This window comes from Vidua chalybeata, chromosome 5 (genome assembly GCF_026979565.1).
Source record: "Vidua chalybeata isolate OUT-0048 chromosome 5, bVidCha1 merged haplotype, whole genome shotgun sequence".
NCBI classification, from domain to species: domain Eukaryota; kingdom Metazoa; phylum Chordata; class Aves; order Passeriformes; family Viduidae; genus Vidua; species Vidua chalybeata.
In genome coordinates, this window is record NC_071534.1 from 13,512,740 (window position 1) to 13,532,282 (window position 19,543).

At 39.7% G+C, this 19,543-nt stretch overlaps 1 long non-coding RNA gene across 1 annotated transcript; it reads right to left on the reverse strand.

The window, feature by feature from the left end:
- Window positions 1-900: 900 nt before the first annotated feature.
- On the reverse strand, window positions 901-9,130 carry LOC128788542 (uncharacterized). The gene is made up of 3 exons (XR_008431116.1): window positions 9,052-9,130; window positions 7,889-7,985; window positions 901-1,180 (listed from the first exon to the last, which is right to left on the reverse strand). It is a non-coding gene; the product is annotated as an uncharacterized LOC128788542 (long non-coding RNA).
- Window positions 9,131-19,543: the final 10,413 nt, after the last annotated feature.

Sequence of the window (19,543 nt, forward strand, 5' to 3'; positions counted from 1 at the left end):
CTCCCTGCCTGCAGACTGCAACTTTTGGAAATGGCTGTGTCAGCTGATATTCACCCCCTGTAATGACACCATTTGATATTTGAAGCTGTGTTTTCATTTCTGAAGAATAATGCACATGCCTCAACTCCCTTCTCAGATGTGTCATCCCACTGCTATTCCTTTCTTCTTTAAGCTACAGTTTGGTATTCTTTTAAGTGAACATGATTACCAATAAAGCATTCCCCACTTTCTCCCACTCCCACAATTTCTCCCAGATCATCTGTTGTACTGTGCCATCATAAATATTTGTGTGGCTGCATGGTTAACCAGATCAAGGAACTTATCCAGATGAAAAATGGCCCCTGGGAAAAAATGTGCAATTTTTGCAATATAGTTCCCCACAAAGTCATACAAATGCTTATGCTGCAGCTGTAAGAAGGTTTCCATAAGAATAGGGATGACTGCCCGAGAAAAGGGAAGAGGAACAATCTGGTTTTTTAAGCAGTTTTTCTGGCCTTAATGTGGTGCCATGGTTTGGCATTTGTTTTCACCAGCATTTGTCCACAGAAAGCACATAGAAATTCCTGCTTTGGGGAGTAAACATGCAGAGCTATTGAAAATTCCTTCTGAATGCCCAGGGAAAAGTTCTTTGCACAGGAGTATCTAACTCTTGCCAGCCTTGGTGCCCAAGTCCATAAAGTCCAAAAGTGTTCTTCCATTTGAAGAAGAGCATTCTCCCATCAATGACAAGCTCAAGAATCCTTTGGAGTCAACTGTTAGCACTTCAGAGGCAAACAGACTATTTCTCTTGCTTACTCAGTATTTAAGTACTGGTGAGACAGAATGCTGCCTTGTTACCTATTCCACAGCCCTGTGGTGTAAATGGGAGAGAAAAATATGGAAGCATTACCATTGGATTGCATTTTATCAAATAGCCTTTGGAAAACAGCTCACCTCCCCATTTAATTTAATTTTTAACAAACTAAGCCTAAAACTAGAGACAGAAAGTCCTGACAGCAATTCCCTCAGATTCACTTCTCTTTTGCCTTGTTTTCTTTCTTCACAATAAAGTGGCAGTTCCACTGCTGATATTTCTCAGGACCTGTGTGATAATCTTTTGTGAGACACTTGAAAATTGCAGTTAGATGCAAGCTTGCTGGTGAATAAAGCTGCACAGAAGGAGAAAAGTTGCTTCCTCGACCTAAAAAAAAAAAAAAGAGTCAAGAATTACTGTTTTCTCCCCACTAGTTTGTGGTATGAGATAGCGGGGATATAAAACCAGCTGATGCCATGAGTGGGAGGACTGACTACAAAGAGAACTCTTATTGTTTCCAGTAACTGTACAATTAACTTAAATTGTGGCTATCTTTTCACCAGGGGCTTAACATATACATACTAAGGATAGTGTCTAAGTTACCATTACAATTTCCTGGAGAGACTGCAAACCAGTAATCCTCCCTGAAATTGTATACCATTGCTTACCCTTCACCAACCCAAAACACGAGGGCTGTGTGTTACCATAGGCTAGGGGACTTCCTCCACACAGTGTCTGTGCCACAACAAGCCTAGGGACAGAGCTCTGACACAAACTCTGGGCATATTTAGCATGAGGCAGTAAAGATCAGGGGAAAATGTGCAGAAAGGTAACAGAACAGGACTGATCCTCATCATATCTACTATTTGGGTAGCTCTGCTAATTTTGATGAAAGCTAAGAAGGACTCAACTATAGAACTGCGAGGTGAGCATTTTTCGACATTAAAAGTCTAGGGACTCTAGGGAGCCCAGAGAATATAAAATCTACTATGGGGCAGAGACTGCTTAAGGAATTTAGAGGCCTGTTTTTAACACATCCTTAGGAAAGCTGGCAAGAATAACTGTCTTTGAATTTTTCCACTAACTGTCAGTTCTCTACACATCATTCTGTCTCTAATTTTGGTTCTATTCATGTAGCTTTTGGAGCTGTGATGGCCTGAGAATGTGACCAAGGCAATATTTGTAAGGGCAGGTCTTATTTTTATTAAATTAAAGGGACAGGAACCAGACAGATTTTCAGGCACATAAACTCATCTCCATGTCACTGAAAGTCAGTGTGCTTGGAAGTGTATCAGAGCTTTTTCTAGCTATACCTGTCTAGGAAACTATGACATTCCCCTTCAACACCCCTCTACTTGATCTGATGCTCAGCTTTCTCCCTCCCCAGTAAAGCCTCCTCTGATCCTATCTCTATTCTGACAGCACTCCCAGCCTTGTCTGGATGCACTGAGTTTTCATACCCTCATTTCCACCTATCTTCCCATTCTTCTCACCCTGCCTCACCACCTCTTCAAGGCCTCATTGAGCCAATCCTCTGGATTCCCTACTCTTATTGCACTGAAGCTCCTTTGACAGGCCCCTGTCAGGCAGGAGCAGTTCCACAAAACTTAGTCTTCTGCAAGGCAAAGCCACCAGAGAGGTTCATATCCAGCCAGAGCCACTTTCTCTGCTAGGCTCTGCTTGATAATTGGATGATGGTGCTGTACTGCTGACTGCACTGCTGCAGCCATCAGGAGTATAAATAACCCTCAGAAATGGAGTTCCCTTCAGCTTTGATCATTTCAGCAGTAGGGTTCAATCTACTTCCTGACACACAGTTGCAGGGACAAAGCCAGTAGGATGAAGCAGGGATGGGAATGAAAGACTGAGTATAAGGTGAAGGAGGAAAGTGGTGAGGTGAGGTAGAGAAATGCTTGGGGTGCCTCTGCCTTGTAGAGAACACCAGGAGGTCAGAAAGGAGGATTCACAGTAGCAAGGAAGCAGCCTGTGTACAACAGGCACTATTTTTTCCTGCAGCTCATATTAACACAGTATTTTGTGAGCTTTGTCCACAGCTGCTGTGCAGAAAATACAGGAGCATTTTGCAATACTTTGAATGTTGTTGTGTCATAATGTTCTTCAGTTCTGCATGAAGTTAAAAGGCACAAGAACAGATTAGGACCCAGTTGAGTGAGGGGGGAAAAAAGCAAAGGAAAGAAAATTGCCAAATACTTTCCTCAATGGGCCATCAAGAACTGAAGGGGCAGCCCCCTGCAGACATGCACAGGTTGGCAGCACAGCGAGGACCCATCTGATACTGTGCTTCTGCAACTGAAGACTGAAGAAAGTCTCTTGAAATTAGGGGGAGGTAAGGGTGGGGGCAGGAGAAGGAAGAACTTCTAGCAATTCACTGCAGAGCACTGCATCTCCCCATAGTCAAGCTTGGCTAAGGGAAAAGAGTGGTGAAGAGTAGGAATACCTCAGATAGGATGAAAGAATAAAAATAATGTCCAGGTTTCTGTCTAGCATGGATTGTATAGACATTTGAGCTGCTGATGAATCAACATGAATCAGCCCTGTTATAATCCAGACCACAAAACCATTATGTAAATTGAGGTGATGGAGCAGCTGACTCAGAGGCACCTTGCACATCCTGGGTGAGGCACAGAGCTGGGGACAGCAAGCTATCAGCAATACCCAAATAAACTCATAAAGCCTGTTCAAATAACCAGTTCAAATAACCAGTTATATATCTATAGTTCAAATAACTAGTATTTTTAGTAATATCTAGTTCAAATAACCAGTATATATCATGCCAACATGTAATGTGCAATGGCTCCCTGCCTTCCTTTAAAAGAGCAAGTTCTCCTCCAGGATTGCTTTGTCTCACCAGTGACATCACTGAGAAGTGGAGGCGCTGTGACTACAGCCTGGCTCACCCTACTCAGAGGAGAAAGGGGCTGGTCAGTACATATGATCTTCTCCCACCATGGACATCTAGAAGCAGAGCCACATGAGGCAGCACACCACACAGCAAAATAATACAGAACACATTATATTTACACTTTAGCATCAGGTGTCCTGTTTTTACTTTCATGCATACTAAAAAGGATTTTATGTGGTTCTTTTAATTGATGTTGTGCAGGCTGCTGAAAAAGCACAGTACCTCACTTTGAGCCCTGGACACAGTGCTCCTTTTTTGGCCTTGGATCAATTTGTGCAGTATGTTGTGGTCTTTTTGGATATCATCTCATTGGAAAATAGTAGGGGCTGACAGAGTTGGAATACCAGGGGGACACACCAGATGGATGGGAACCATGGACTTCAGCACTTTCTTTGATATCTGCATTACTGCAGAGTGGGGCTGCCTTCTCTTTTGCTCCCTCTGCATTTTGCACATGAGGCCACACACCTGGAAAGGAAAAGGGCTCTCAGCAATAGCTTCATGGCAAGGAAGAAGGAACCAGGTATATGTTCAACATCTCTAGACAGCCCACTACCACTACACTGTGGCCCTGATCCTGAGAGATGATACCGGAGCTTTCAAGGGTAGTCCCACACCACAGAAGGCACTGCCTGCTTTGTCACTGGCTATGGTAAGAACAGGCATGAGTATCACAGAAAATTTGACAGTGGTGCAGGTACAGGGTTACCTGCTGTTTGTACCTAGTCATCACCCTTTCAGCTTCCACAACATTTGCAACTAACAAATTGTGACAAATCAAAATACAACAGCCTACATAGTGCTGTGTTTACAATTCTTACTTATTATAAGGCAGAAAAGAATAAAGAAAAGTTCCAATAGTGTTCTTCTTAATAAATAAAAATTGTGTGGATGTGATCTGTTTTTTGCTATGTTAAGCATACCAAACATTCAGAGGGCCTCTATCTCTGTTGAACAGTTCTGATCTTGGCTTTGTATTTGTGCTGAATGAAATGCGTGCAAATGCCTGACAGAGTCAAAGGATGCCTAAAACAGGATTTATGTTTGAATCATAGAACCACAAAATACTTAAGGTTGGAAAGGACTTCTGGAGCTCACCTAGTCCAACACCCTGTTTCAAGTAGATCCACTGCCAACACCATATCTGGTCACTTGATCAACTTTGCCTTTGCTTTCACAGCACATTCCTAGGACTGAGGCTTTGGCAGCAATGATGCTTTTGCCAGCTGAAGCCATTCCTACTCCATCTCCAATCCTGGTTCTCACAGTGTCCTCCCAGCACAAACATTTGTGTAGTCCCCTAAGGAAGTGAATCAGCTGAAATATAATCTCTACTGACAAAATCATAATAATTTTTTCTATCCAGAACAGTTCCCCAGTCCAGCATATTCTGTAGTCATACTCACAACCATGGTGGAGGAAGAGCCAGACAAGGACAAGCAGCCAAGAGGATGAAGGGAAAGGAGGAGGAAAGAGCAATGAAAATGCCTGCCTGAGCCAGAGCTGCAGATTAATGAATTCTGTGTTAATACCAACCCTCAGATAAGCAAGATACAATTCCTGTTCAAGTCCCTTCACCACTACAATTTCCTTTTCAGGGGTGGGGCAGGGTGATTAAGTATTGCTTATTGAATATTTTCACACACCTGAACTTGTTGGGAAAACTCTATCAAATGTATAGGAACCAGGTGTGTCTGTACATGTGTCAGAAAGAAGAAACGAGCAGAAAGTTGACCTGAACAGAAGAATGAAAGAAATAAAATTTTCCAACAGGAATAGCCAGACTCGCTGAGCTATAGAATCTGGGATGTCTCCACCCAACATTTTGTGGAAAGGCATTTGCTTCAGAATTAGATCAAGCCCGAACAAAGCTGGAATGAACTAACCTACCTTCACTCCAGCTTTCCCATCTTCACAGTATTTCCATATTTGCCAAAAGGACTCAAAACATTATTTAAAATAATTGACAAGAACATCAATCACTGTCCAAAACAATCTGAGCAAATTCCAGACAAGGACTAGATTGCTGAAAATTAAGGCAATTGATCCTCATTAGTGCTACTGACAACATAAAAAAAATTAAAAGATCTGATTAATTCCATCTAGCAACAGGTATTTAATGCAGACACCTGAGTCAGAAACCAGATCACACTAGTCTCTCTGCGTAATCCATGAAGAGTAGCAAGCACCTCCTGAAGATCATTCACTGCAACATCTAACTTACCATTTCTGTATAAGGTCATTGGAAGTCAAAACTGCCCTCCAAGCAATACTCAAACACTCATGCTCATCATCAACCAGTGAGAGGCTTGATGCATTCTCCTGTCACTTTTTATTTCATCCTCAGTCTCTCATTTCTACTGGTCAGAGTTCAAAATGCAATTTGAAAGCCAAATACAGACTGAACTAAAACTTCAGACACCAAAAAATAACTTACTAAAATCAATCCAAAACTGAAGCTTGAAATAATATTTTAAACAACATAATGACATTGATTTGTCCAGAATAAAAGACAATACTCCTACTCAGAGTACAATATTCCTATATAGATTCAGCAGAAGTTGAAGTCTCCAACTACTCCTGACTTTCATCATTACATCATTAAATGTATCCTTATAAACACTTCCAGTCCAACCAAAAGTGGAAGTAGCAATAAGCTCCTGGCTCCTAACTGTCAAAAATCCTAACTCATTTCCCCACATGTACACAGAACAGAAGGTACCAAAATGCCACCTTAAGAGCAAGAAGTGGCTTTAACTAGAACCCTGTGCCAAACCTTTAGCCTCTGTCTACAGTTCTATCACTGATTACAGGTTCAAACTGATGGGTCTCTTGAAGAGCCACAGCCCACAGATCAAAGATATCCAAGTTCGCAACAGACGCAATGCACATGTTGTATACACCCTGACATAAACCAAACTGTACTGACAATACCTCTCACAATTAATATCAACTGCAGAGCTACATTCCTTTTAAAATAGAATACACTATTCAAAATCAAGATATTCCCTTCCTAAAGTGTTAAGAATAACTTAACTTTCCAGGATCGATTCTAAGGACAAGACCTGTATAATCAAGGAAAGGGAAAATGTCCTAATTCCAGTTCCTGCTAAATCCCATCCCACAAATTACTGCCTTATTCAGAAAGCCAAACTCACCCTGCTAATTATAAATTATTCTCCTCCAATTAGGTAATGGAAATAATAACAAATGTCTTAAGTAACTCATCACAGCTAAATAGCACAGCTTGTATTATGGATACCAAGTATTCCATACCACAGAAATACTCCCAGAATATGAACAAGGAAAGTGCAGTCTGTCTGCATGAACTCCGCAAGTGGAAGAGGCTACTGAGCAAAATGTAGATAATTAAAAATTATTTGGGACTAATCTGAAGTGCAGTTAATATATCATCATTCAGAAGCATTCTACTCCAGTGTGTTAATTCATTTTAAAGATGTTATATGGGCTGGTTTTTGCCTTTGTACCATGCTACTACAAGATTTTACAAGTGGGTAGTTAAAGTGAGTTCTGCAAGACCAGTGAGTGGAATATTTCTGACTACTCTAAATGCATGCAAAGGGGAAGACCAGACTGAAAGCTGATTAAACTGTTTTTAAAAATGTCCCTGAGAGTCATGTACAGCCTGCACAGTGACTTTTAAGTGCCACATGATTATTATGTAGAGGCAAGCTAATCTTTGGTGTATATTAGCTTGAAGCTTTCAAACAGCATAATATCTTTTCATGTTACTAGTCCTGAATACAAAGAAAAATTTAATAAAAACTCCAATTAGGAAGCACTCCTGGATATGAATATGCTCAGCAGGGTTTTGCAATTTGATATCCAAGAGCTAGCATATTTATCTTAGAAATTAGAAAATTCTGGCAGCTAGCTAGTGAGGTTACAGCAGGGCAGCGACACATGAAGGTAATCTTCATTCTGCCCCCCGGCTAGCAGATTATTTGTAATAGTTCATGGATGAAAAGATAGGAGAAAGATACCAAAACTCTGCCTTTGCAGTGCAGTATTAAAATACTCTTGTGTGCTCATAAGCAGAACTACAGTTACCATATAAGAGCAGGAATTAAGGAGGGAGGGTGAAAGATTAGTTCCCCCTTCTGATAAGGGGGAATGGCCAGTGGTTCAGACACTCACCTCTAGTCACTCACCTGACTTCAATTTCTTGCCAGGTCAAGAGACCCACTGATTGTGCCTTCTCCTGTAAAATGGCAATAGCAGGACATTGCGGGCAGGGCAGAAGGAAGCCTGGAGACAGAGAGGTGTTGAGATGATATGAGTACAGCCAGAGGTGTAACAGAGAGGATTTGTTTGCTTAAAGCAATGGCGGGTTGCTTGAAGATGCAATGGTCCTGGCTCCACCACTTTCTCCCCCCTCCTTGTCCGTTTCCTCTTTCCCACACACACACAGTTTCAGCTCCTCTCTTGTGTAACTTATGATGCTCTATCTGTACAATAAAGCCAATTGAACTTACTAAGCAGTAAAAACCCTATACTTTGATTTGTTTTGGAATTATTTTATTATTTAGTGCTGCCAAGTTGAATCAGGTTAGATCTAGAGACAGTGAAGAGGACAGCTGGAACTATGCAGCCTGAAGAGGGAGGAACAGAGCATGGGAGGGCAGCAGCATCTTCCCTCTTCAATAATTAACTAGACAGGGATCTATAGCATGCAACTGCCCCTGACTGATGGACACCTCAGGTGCACAGAGACAGAAAAAAGGAGCAGCTGTTCTTTGCTAGGAGTGGAGATCAAAGCCGCATCCAGCATAGGCCACAGAGCTCCAAGAGACACCAAGAGATTGACAAGGAGCTCACAAACACATAAGAGAGCTGGAGCTTGATATAATTCTTTTTAAAAGAAGACTGAAGCAGTAGCAGACCAAAAATATAGGCAGGGAAGTTTACTGCCAGCTAAGAAGAATACATTCTTTCCGTAACCAGAGAAGTTGTTAAGTCTTGGTTTCAATTGACTGCACAGTGCTACACCCCCAGATTTGATATTGTTATTCAGTTTGTTTGCAAATAATATCATCTTCCTAATCTATTTTGCTTTCATTACATGCTTCAAGCACAGCCTGTGCATTTAAATAAGAGTATACCAAGTGGCCATTTTCAGCAAGAGAAAGCTTTGGATTTGTGCAGTAGAACTTAGTAAAGACATTATTGGTTGACTAGATGCCTTTGCATCCAGTGGGGCCCAAGAGAACATCCAGTGCTACATTAAGAATTGTTGTTAGTTTTGGAATAATGTTCCAGAAAATTATAACCACTGTGTTACAGAGTAACAGCACATACTGCTCTTACATCTTACCCCTGGGAAAGATAAGGCTGTCTCCCTTTGATGCACAGAGACTTTCTCAATCTGAAGCACACCATGTACCTTGCTGGGGGACTCAGGAATATTTTCCTGATTACCACTGAGTCCATCTGTAAGAGGGCAGTGATATAAATGCATCCATCATTCTCCTGAGTCCTAGATGAGACCTGGGTGAATACAGTTAAAAGCATGCCCAGAAACACGTAGAAGCAGCAAGGACCATCATGAGGCTGTTGGCACCACCCCTGCCCACCTTCCACTTGCTAGCCTGCATGACTAAGCCTTCATTTAATGCAGGATCCCTTGGGAACCACTGTCAGCACACATTTGGAGCACAGCCTGTACCCAAAACTCTGGCTCTGTGCCCAAGTGTCCTAATTCCTCTGCTGCCAGCTCCCTATGGACTGACACAAATTACATCATTAATGCCTGGCTGTAGCTGTTGGAAGCTGTGAACCAGGTTTATTAGGCAGATAAATGCACCACCTTGAAGAAGAATGCATATTTTACCTTTCACAGTACTTTCCCTGCAATATTTATCCCTGTAGTGGTGAATTACACTGCATGAAGAAGGCAATCAGATCATAAAACCTGTATATATTCCTACACAGTGTGATTAACAGAGAAAGGAAATTGCTATTGCTCACAGCTGCTATATGCATTTTTCCAGATGCTCAATAAGAAAGGTGGTTACATTTTTTCTCACTTTCAAAAGATAAAGAATATCATCTGTCAAGCTTCAAGAGTAGATCAGCCAGCCTCAGGAGAATTTCAAAATAGCAGTATTCAAAGGGCAGAGAACACACCTAGCAATATATGCTGCAAAGCTCCCAGTATACTAGAAGTGCAATAAATAAATGATCATAACAATAAAGCTGTCTTGCACATAAATAACAATTCACCTTGATGTTTAAATTTAGCAAGCAATATTTCCCACTGTACATGAGTTTTGATGCATCTATGATAAGACCAAATCATGAAGTGTTATTCTGATGATCTTAACATCATGGTGCAAGGAATGGCACATAAAAACTTATGTAAGGAGAATTTAGGAAACTGAAACAAATAAAAATATATTCCTGGGAAATTAAAACAACACAAAGTAAGTGTCCTCATGACAGTTCATAGAAGACTCAAGGTAATCTATTACCTGTTTAAAAATTATATAGAAAGGATAACTGGCATCACCCAGTTTTAGGCACTTCATAAGCAAGTAATTCTCACCATATCCAGCAGAGAGGGAGAAGTTCCTGGCTGATCAGGATTCTCTTAACTGAGGTGGTTTTGGTTGCCTTGCCCATGATCTCACTCTCTGCTACCTACAGAAAAAGTTTAGGCAGCCTGGTTGGCTGATGTTGTGGCTGAGGCCACAGGACTCATCAGCTGGGCTGCCTCAGACACCATGAATGCTTGCCCTAAGCATCTAATGCAGGCAAAAGAAAATTCTTTTCTTCCTTATCTAATACTGCATTAATCTGACAGTCTTTATTCATACATTATTTCTTAAACAAAAGGTTTTGAAATTAATTTAGCTGGTTTCATTTGGGGTTTTTTTTGGTGTGTTTTCTGAACATCAATGTAATTTAAACATACCCAGTGCAAAAAACAGTCTAGTAATACAAAAAGCAGAATGAAATAAATCCATAAAAGGTAGTTACATTTTCCCCTGACAGTAGCCTATGGGATCCTAGGTGGTCACTGCTTTCCATCAGGCAGCTTAAGAAACTTCAGACACTTTCTACAAAAAAGTCAAAATCTGAGATCTATTTTTTTATTTTTAATAGCTAAATAATTTCCAGACATATGTTTAACTCATTGTTTTTCAGAAACTTTTCATTTGGTTATAGCTCTTCTTACTGAAATTCCAATTTCCTGCCTTCTTCCAAAGGTTTGGTTGTTTTACTGGCACATTGAAAAACCCTGATGGAGGTAGAACAAGGTAGTCTCACAGTGTTGAAGCTGGCTGCTCTGAAGTGTCCTAGGCTGCCTGATCCACTGGGGCTAAGCATACACCTCTAACCCATGTCTCCTAGACCATCACAAACGTCACTACCTAAAACCCAAACGCTCATTCCTCTAATCTTTGGAAATATATGGAAATAAATGCATAGAATAATGTTCAGGTTTGTAGCTTAAACTATACACACAGTTAGAGAAACAAAATACGCTGCCACCAATTAAATGCAGCCAAAGAGGAAAGAGAAGGAAACTGGAGAGGTCAAGAGGACCAGAGTGGACAGCATATTGCACAGAAGCAGTAAAAATACAATGTCCTTCCTTCCCCTCCTGCTTTACAGCTGGGTTAGGTTACTTTTACTTATACAGACTCACTTTCTAGAGTTCTGTACTCCTGCTCATTGGTGGGAATACCAAAATACAGCAAAATAAAACAGATGCTTAGGTAATGGCCTAAGCAGATACACATGAAGGTTAAGGGTTTCTATGCTCTTTAGAGCAAGGACAAATGGCAACACAAGGCTGACCAGAAATACAAGCCCTTCTGAGCACTACTCAGTTTGGCTCATTCGTAGTTCAATCCTGCCCAAACCAGCTATATTTTCTGGATGTCACCTTCTGCTGGATGATTTGGTATTTTTCCAACTCTGTGCCATTTCTATTCCACTAATACTTGCTCCAAGAAAAAATATTCAGCAGAACATACAGTGTGTATCCAGCAGAAGCTGCTGTGTAGTGTTCTCTGAAAGAGAGAACAGCAGCTAAAGACAGAACTGCAGCTCAGACCATTATTCCTGAACTCTGGTAATTAAACAGGAGTTTTCATCACCAGCTTATCATCATTATTGCAAGGAACACTAATTTCTTTTTTAGTTTTTCAAGCATGATGGTCTGGTTTTGCATATAAATATACACAATGTAGATGTTCCATGGTTTTAATCCATTCTCTAGGACATTCTTCTTTCTCTTCCAAGGCATCCTGGTTTTTTGTCTTTTCACATTGTCTCAATTAGGAATGCTTTTTCTTAATTCTGTATTTTATATAGTGTACCTAGATTAAAAAAAAAAAAAAAAAAAACCCAAAAAAACACGCCCTGTGAGCATGAAAACCCAAACTGGCACCAAGTTTAAGTAAAAAGCTTTTAAAATGCTTCTAAATTTTCTTTCTAGACAGAAGCAAGATTACAATGTTTTTCTTGGCATACCATGTTCCCTTTGAAATACTGAGACTATTCTTGATATGTTCTTGTTTTCATTGTATTTTATTTTAACAAGATGTGTCCTTTGGGAATGCATCATGAGTCCTTTTCATAGGTTGGCTCTGTCATCTAACTGTGGCATCTCTCCAGTGCCAAGTATGCAATGTATATTTTTGTTAAATGTTATTTAAGTGAGGTTGAGAAATTTTCACAGACCTACGCAAGTCTCACAGACTTTGACACCAGATGTGATATCTAGCAGTAACCCCAGAAAAAAAGAAAAAAAGTGTTTTTTGCAGGAAAGCCAGGTAAACAAGTGTTAGAGCTGTTGAAATAACATGAAAACCTTCTTGAAACAGACTCACTGAATTCAATACAGTTCGCAGTTACGAGTTGTTCAGAAATGTCACAAGTCCCAACACCCTATTCTAACAGAATACTGCAAAAAGCAGTTTCAAGAACTTGACTGACAGGAGATAAAGGAATGTGGACACATGGATGGAAGGAGAAAAATGTGTTGATAAAGATGAGTGCACTTGATCAGAAAACAGTGACAATGTGACTTTAAAAATGCAACTTAAAAAATCTGTCCCCTAAATTCCACAGTATCATGATTTTTAAGCCAGAATCAGGATCCTTTGAAGGGCCAAACTGTTAACCTTACAGAGACTAGTCACATATCACAGATGGTGAGCAGTCCATGCAATCCATTGGTCAAATACAACTGTAATGACTGCCTCAAGGCTTTCTAAAGCTTAAATGTGTTCATGGATACTGGACAAGAGAAACAAAGAGCTATGTAGGCTGTTTGGAACAAATTGTTACATTGGTCCTCACAGATCCTTTCAGTTGTGGATACAGTTTAGAGGCTAAAATTTTTCTAATGTCTAAAAAAATTCAAAATAAAATTAGTCTGCACTAGCAGAAAATTAAAACCTTGTCAGAGCTACTTAAGGACATTCAGAGAATATGACAGGCAAACCATTCATCCAGCTTGCTGGCAGCTTATGTTCAAATCCATTATTGACACTCTTCTATTTTTCCATAGTACAGTACTTGAGGATCTCCTGAACAAAAAAGACCTGAAAAAACAACAAAAAAAATTACTTCTGTAATGGTTATGATCTCCACTTGTAGTTTCAAATAATTCAGTTTCTCTTTTCTTTTGTCATTGCTTGATGCAAATATAGCACTGAGTACAGTAATGCAAAACTATATTCTCAGTTTCCCTTTGCTACAGCTTTCTGGATATCCACAGCATATGTAAATCATGTGAGTTTTCTTGCTAGTCAGTTCCAAGTTCAGACTGTCTTGGAATTTTGAAATATTTATCAGAGAATTGTATCATCCTATTGCATCCCTCTCAAGATTAGTCTTCATTTCCCTTCCCCCCCCCCCCTTTTTCCCCAAATAAACAAAAAATTAATAGTTATTGTTGCTATTCATGAAGAGGATGAATTCCAGGGTTATGTGATATGGCAGGTAAACAGAAAACCTATCCTTCTTGTGAAAGCCATACATACATTATGCTAAACTTGGTGTAGAGAAAGCAAACCTCACAAGTTCTTGGCAACCTAGATCCATCACTGCTTGCAGATAGAATGAGATGACTGGTGGTGGTCAGGAAGGCTGAGAAGAAGAGGGGGTTTTAAATTTTTAATTACACTTGGCAATTCATTGCAGAAATTAAGCCTAATAGGTACAGCTGCTTCATGGCTGTGAAGATGTTTCACATGGCCAGCACCGCCCTTGACAGCAGGTGGGGTTTTGGATAAACAGCATCAGGAAGCAGCTAGCAAAAGACAAAAGAAACACTCTTGGAAAAACTGTGTTGGAATTTGATCAACATGTTTTCCAGGCAGCTCAGCTCCTAAGAGAAACACAGATTATTTCAGTTCAAAAGCATTTTTTTCCAACCAGGGAAAAATCCCAGAGATAAAAAACTACACAGCAGTAATGCTTGGTCACAAGGGCTTGAGCTACTCTAATATTTGTGTGATACATATCAACCACTGCTTCACCTTTAGCATCTGAAGACTCAGTGTTATACTTCAGCCTGAAAAAGAATGAAACAAAGGAAATGAGGAATATCCCATGGAAATACTGCTTCCAGTGTGGGCTCCTCCTGGGAGCACTCTAACCTGGGTCCTGCCACCCCTCTCACCATTGTATGTTGCAGAGAGACAGCAATGCAATGTGCAAAGGCAAGATTCAGCTGCTGTGAGAACCACTCCTGGATCGGTAGAGGTCTAAGACCTGTTTTCAATCTGCAGCGTTGCTTTCAGTGTATTCTTGTTCCTAAGGGATTCAGATGTTTGGGACCCCAGACATTCATTTGAAAGGCTGCCTGCGCAGAGAGACAGGATGAAGAAAAACAGACAGTAGCTTCATTGTGCAGGTGCAGCATGATTATCCATCTTCAAAGAAAAGCTCTGCAGAAAACAGGGCTTTCTCAGACCAGTTTCGGATTTCTGGATGAGTTTCCACTGGAATTATCTCCAGCACAAAGAGCACTATCTTCTACCCTGAATGTGAGTCACACCACATACAGATAATATAACTATTTTAAAAGAGGTCAAAAAATAAAGAAAGCACAAAAGTGCTCTTTAGAATGAATGGGAGAGAGAAAACCATATCTAGCAGATGACAATTCCACCAGTTAATGCACTTCTGGAAGACACTCAACCCTGTGATGTGCAGCATATAAGAACCAAAACAAAACTTACATAACATTGCATTACATTGACATCGTTTTCTAGGTAGAGGCACTGGCTGGAATTCATATAAACATATCCATGGAAAAATAATATCTCATCCACATGTACAAGATTTACCAAATAAGAAGAAGTATCACAGCACTTGGCAATTATCATAACATGCACTTCATAAAGTGTAGCTATGAAAAACAATATCCAGTGCTTCCTAATAGGAAATAGCTAATATGGGAGAAAGCGAGTTTTACTCAATTGTCTCCTGCCTTGCAAGGAAACAATTTTATCCCATGGATACTACACAACACACCCCTCAAAATTCTAGGCTTGGTAGCACTCCATATTTTCATTTTGATGCAACACCAGGACATATTTCACGTTGTCCTAATCCTTACTTTGCTCCATGTAAAGCTCTTTCGGAAGCATTTAAATCTCAACATCCGAAATAGAAACTTTAATTAACATCTCAGCTATGAAGACTATTTTTAAAAGAGTTATGGTGCAGCTCTTATCCTGCTAAGCAAAAATTCAAAACATTCAAACTGCATGTTGAACATTACAAAATAGAAAGTGAGGCTCACCAGCATCCTCATCTGTAAGGATGTGTAAGTATTTTTGTTCTTGATAATTAAGAACTAAGCAAAACCTTGCCATGAGATGTGTCAGCAAACTTGTGTAGTTGCACAACACCTTGAAAAAAGACACAAATAAACCCTGCCTTTGGTGAGAATTTAGAAGCACTGCTTCCATTATATTTCAGGGTCTGTATACTTTTTAAAAAGGCTTCTGAATCAGATCTTAATGACTTCAATAAAAACCCTTGATAAAGAGTTGAGCATTCTTCTCTTCTTTACGGATTTTTCCTCATGTGGTGAAACAAAAGACATGAAATTATTCCAGAAACCTTGATCCAAACAGATAAAAGGAAGGAACTGAAGGAGTGCCTGATATTACAATAGACTCAATGTAAAATAAATTTTATTTCCCTAGCCTTTGATTGCTCCTATTCAATCCAGATACTTATGCTTCTTCTGGCCCTTTTGCTACCACAGCAATCTGCTCAAAGAATTCTCTGAAGCTGTGTCTATACTGTGGGAACCAGCAGTGTTTTGTAAATCTCAGGTGTAGGTATATCTGGCATGTCTTATCTTGACCTAGGGTGTATCAAGAGCCTGAGCCACTTGTTGGCATCCAGCTTACAAGGAAGGAAGGAAAGGTGTACAAATTGCTTTCTCTTCATTTTTCATCCTGCAATAAGAGAATGTAGGCAGGCACAGTGGGAGGGCATCACAATGTGGGCCAGTAGATGCTCCCTTTTAGACCTTGTAAGAAACCGTACAAGGAAATAAACAATAAAATTAATCCTTAATAGTGGTGCTTATCCATGATTTTGCACATCGCTAAAGCTCTAATCACCCTACAAAGTTACAGGCAAAAACATAACTAAATTTCTGTCCACACAATCTTTTCATGAGGGCACATAGTGATAGGACAAGGGGGAATAGCTTTAAACTGAAAGAGGGTATGTTTAGACTGCATAGTAAGAAGAAATTACTGTGAGGGTGGTGAGGCAGTGGAACAGGAAGCTGTGGATGCTCATCCCTGGAAGGGTTCAAGGCCAGGTTGGATGGGGGTCTGAGAACCCCAGTCTAACAGAAGGTATCCCTGCCTACAGTAGTGGGGTTGGAACTAGATGATCTGTCCCTTCCAACACAAAGTACTCTATGATTATGACATCTTTACAAGCAATTTAATTATTCCTAACTTGCAAATTTACTTTAAAAAAAAAATAGAAATCCAAAGAGACTCACAAATCCAGTTACCTGAAATAAGATAACAGAAATCACAACTTCTACACTTGCAACATCAAGCTGAGCAACTATAGGAAACAATGGCATGATGGTGGCTTTGAGAAAACAGCTTTAGTGTCCAGAGTAGCAACAAGACTGCACCAGGAGGAATCATGAGGAACACAGACATTGATTATGGAAATTACTGAGACTTATCACGGCAAAATATTATTCAGAACTGCATGATTATAAATGAAGTTTTCATAAGCATTTAGAAAATTATATTCTAGCTGATTTTTAAAATTGGTTAGATCCAAAGATACTTTCCTTATTTCAAGACATGAAAGATGAAGTGGTAAGTGTGCCACCAAGCATCTTTGTTCTTTGTCAAATCAGGAGCACAATCCACAGAAAAGGACTGTGTGTGCTTCACTTACCAAGAAATGTCTTGATACATCTTAAGCTGTAAAGGAAAAAATGTGAAGTTCCTTATATATGTCTGAAGTAGGAAAAAAATATCAGAACTCCCTAAACATACTAGACAATCTGTCCAAAGCTCTGCAAAAGTCAAATATTTTAGGAATAGAAGGCCCTTCACTTCAAAATGGCACTTAATTTATTTCAGTGAAGCCACTACAACGTACTGTGGGAGGAAAAGCATACAAAACATTTACAGTTGGAGATGACTGAGATGCCTGAGATTAAAAGTTCCCAGGAAAGTCCAAAAAGGGCTGGCAAAGCCAGCTTCTCAAAATTGCTAATGTAATGCTAGCAGCACTTCTATTATTACATAATGGATTTTACAGGTATTCAGCCATTATTTTTTTCAGGAAGAATTGGAACTATTTACTGTCTTATGAAAGTTCCAGATGTGGAAGAATGTTAATTAAACAACAATTTTCAGCTCTATAATTCTGATTTCAGTCATGACTGACTAATTACCCAGCTATATCAGTTGAAAGCCAACTGTTACCTTACAGAAAGTTATTGAAACCATTTTAAAAATATCTCCATTTGCTCAGCCAATCTAAATATCAGATTTGTTTTTTTCCAGAATCATAGAAGTTGATTTAAATTATTTTCCTGGAACTGAAAATCAATGCTATGTGCAAGCAGGGTATTAAACGTGGTTTAACGTCAGAGCAAGAATTACACCATGATCAGCAAAAGGCTCTTGTAACACTGCAGTCAAGCCAATTGTGTATTGTCCCTTTCCAAGATCTCCACTGTTCAGAACCTTTTTAGATTTGTAAGGCATTCCTGTTTGACATATTTCAAAAACAGTGTTATAATGCATAGCTCTTCACTATGATTAAACTTATCCTTCTTTAATGAAGAGAGACATAGAAACTTCTGCTCTAAATTGTGTGTTTTCTCTAGTTATAAGCACAACTCCATCATTTTTGAGGCAGCTAAAGACTCCCAAAGGCCACCATTGCCCCTTAACCTGGGTGGATTCTCTTCCCACATAGTCCTCCCTAATTTCTTTCCTTGTTCTGCTCTGAATATGAACATTTTTAAAATAACTAATAACTTTTACAGAGTTTATATTCAAGAGAAACTTGGTGATTTTCTGCCATGAAAAAACATTAACTACAAAATTCAGTGTAGCTTCTGAAAGGAATGTAACTGTCATTACAATATATCACTGTATTTCCCTTTTCCCTTCCACTCCCTTTCCCTTTCCTCTCCCCTAATCACACTGTTGCGTTACCTTACTACTGTGATGAACTGTGAAACTCTTCTAAGAGTGACTGTCACACAGCACATTCACACAAATTTCTGTCATGCTACCTACTCCATCCAGATGCAATGCAATCTATTTTTACTACATCTTCAAGTGGGTTGAGATTAGGTCAGTTGGTTAGAGCTTAGTGCTAATAATGCCATGGGTGTGGGTTCACTTAAGAGTTGGACTTGAAGATCCCTGTGCGTCCCTTCCAACTCAGAATATTCTGTGACATTAAAGCAAATGAACAACTGTTAATGACAGTTGACGCAAAACTGTGTCTGTCTTTTTTGTTCATGCTGTCAGTCTGATAATACTGCTCTGATTACAGGACTATACTAAAACCATTGAAGTTATATTAAATTACTACCTGTTGCCACATCCTAAAACTTGCATAACTAAGGTTTATGAGCTGCTACATGCAGCATCTTTGAGTTCTGAAACCTCTTCTCACCAAAAACCTGCAGAACCTTCTCATGGATTTCATACACAGAAAGTACAGGCAGATGGGATGAGCTGGGCAAATATACTTGGCAGGATTCATGAACTAATAGATCCAGAGATACAAAAATGTAAATTAGTTTTCTTCTTTTTATATTAGAGCCATAGATTTCAGTTCAATACTTCATGGATAGACTCAGTCCAGTTCTTCATGGATAGACTTCCTCCACCTGCCCTCTATTTAGGGAAAATACTTATTATCATTCAAAAATAACAACTGATCTTCCTTGTCATAATTTCAAGGATAGATAGCAGCTTCTCTGAACAGAACAGAACCACCAAACACGTTTGTTGGTGGGTTTTATTAATCTCAAATCATAGTCATTATTTATCCCAATACTGGTTTTTATTCACACACTGACTCTGCTTCTTGCTTACTGTAAATCTTTGGTCCTACTTTTGTCTGTGCACTTACTGATTCTGCTGGCTCTGACACTTTGGCACTCTGCCCTGCTCCACCTTCTCCCCTGAGTTTCCTTCCTCTCCTCCCTCTAATGATTGGTTTCCATAAATTCCATTCATTATAGAGGTCAGGGACAGACAGCATCCCAGCCACCTGGAAAAGTGTTTCCTTTACTTCCCATTTTAGGATAATCACTG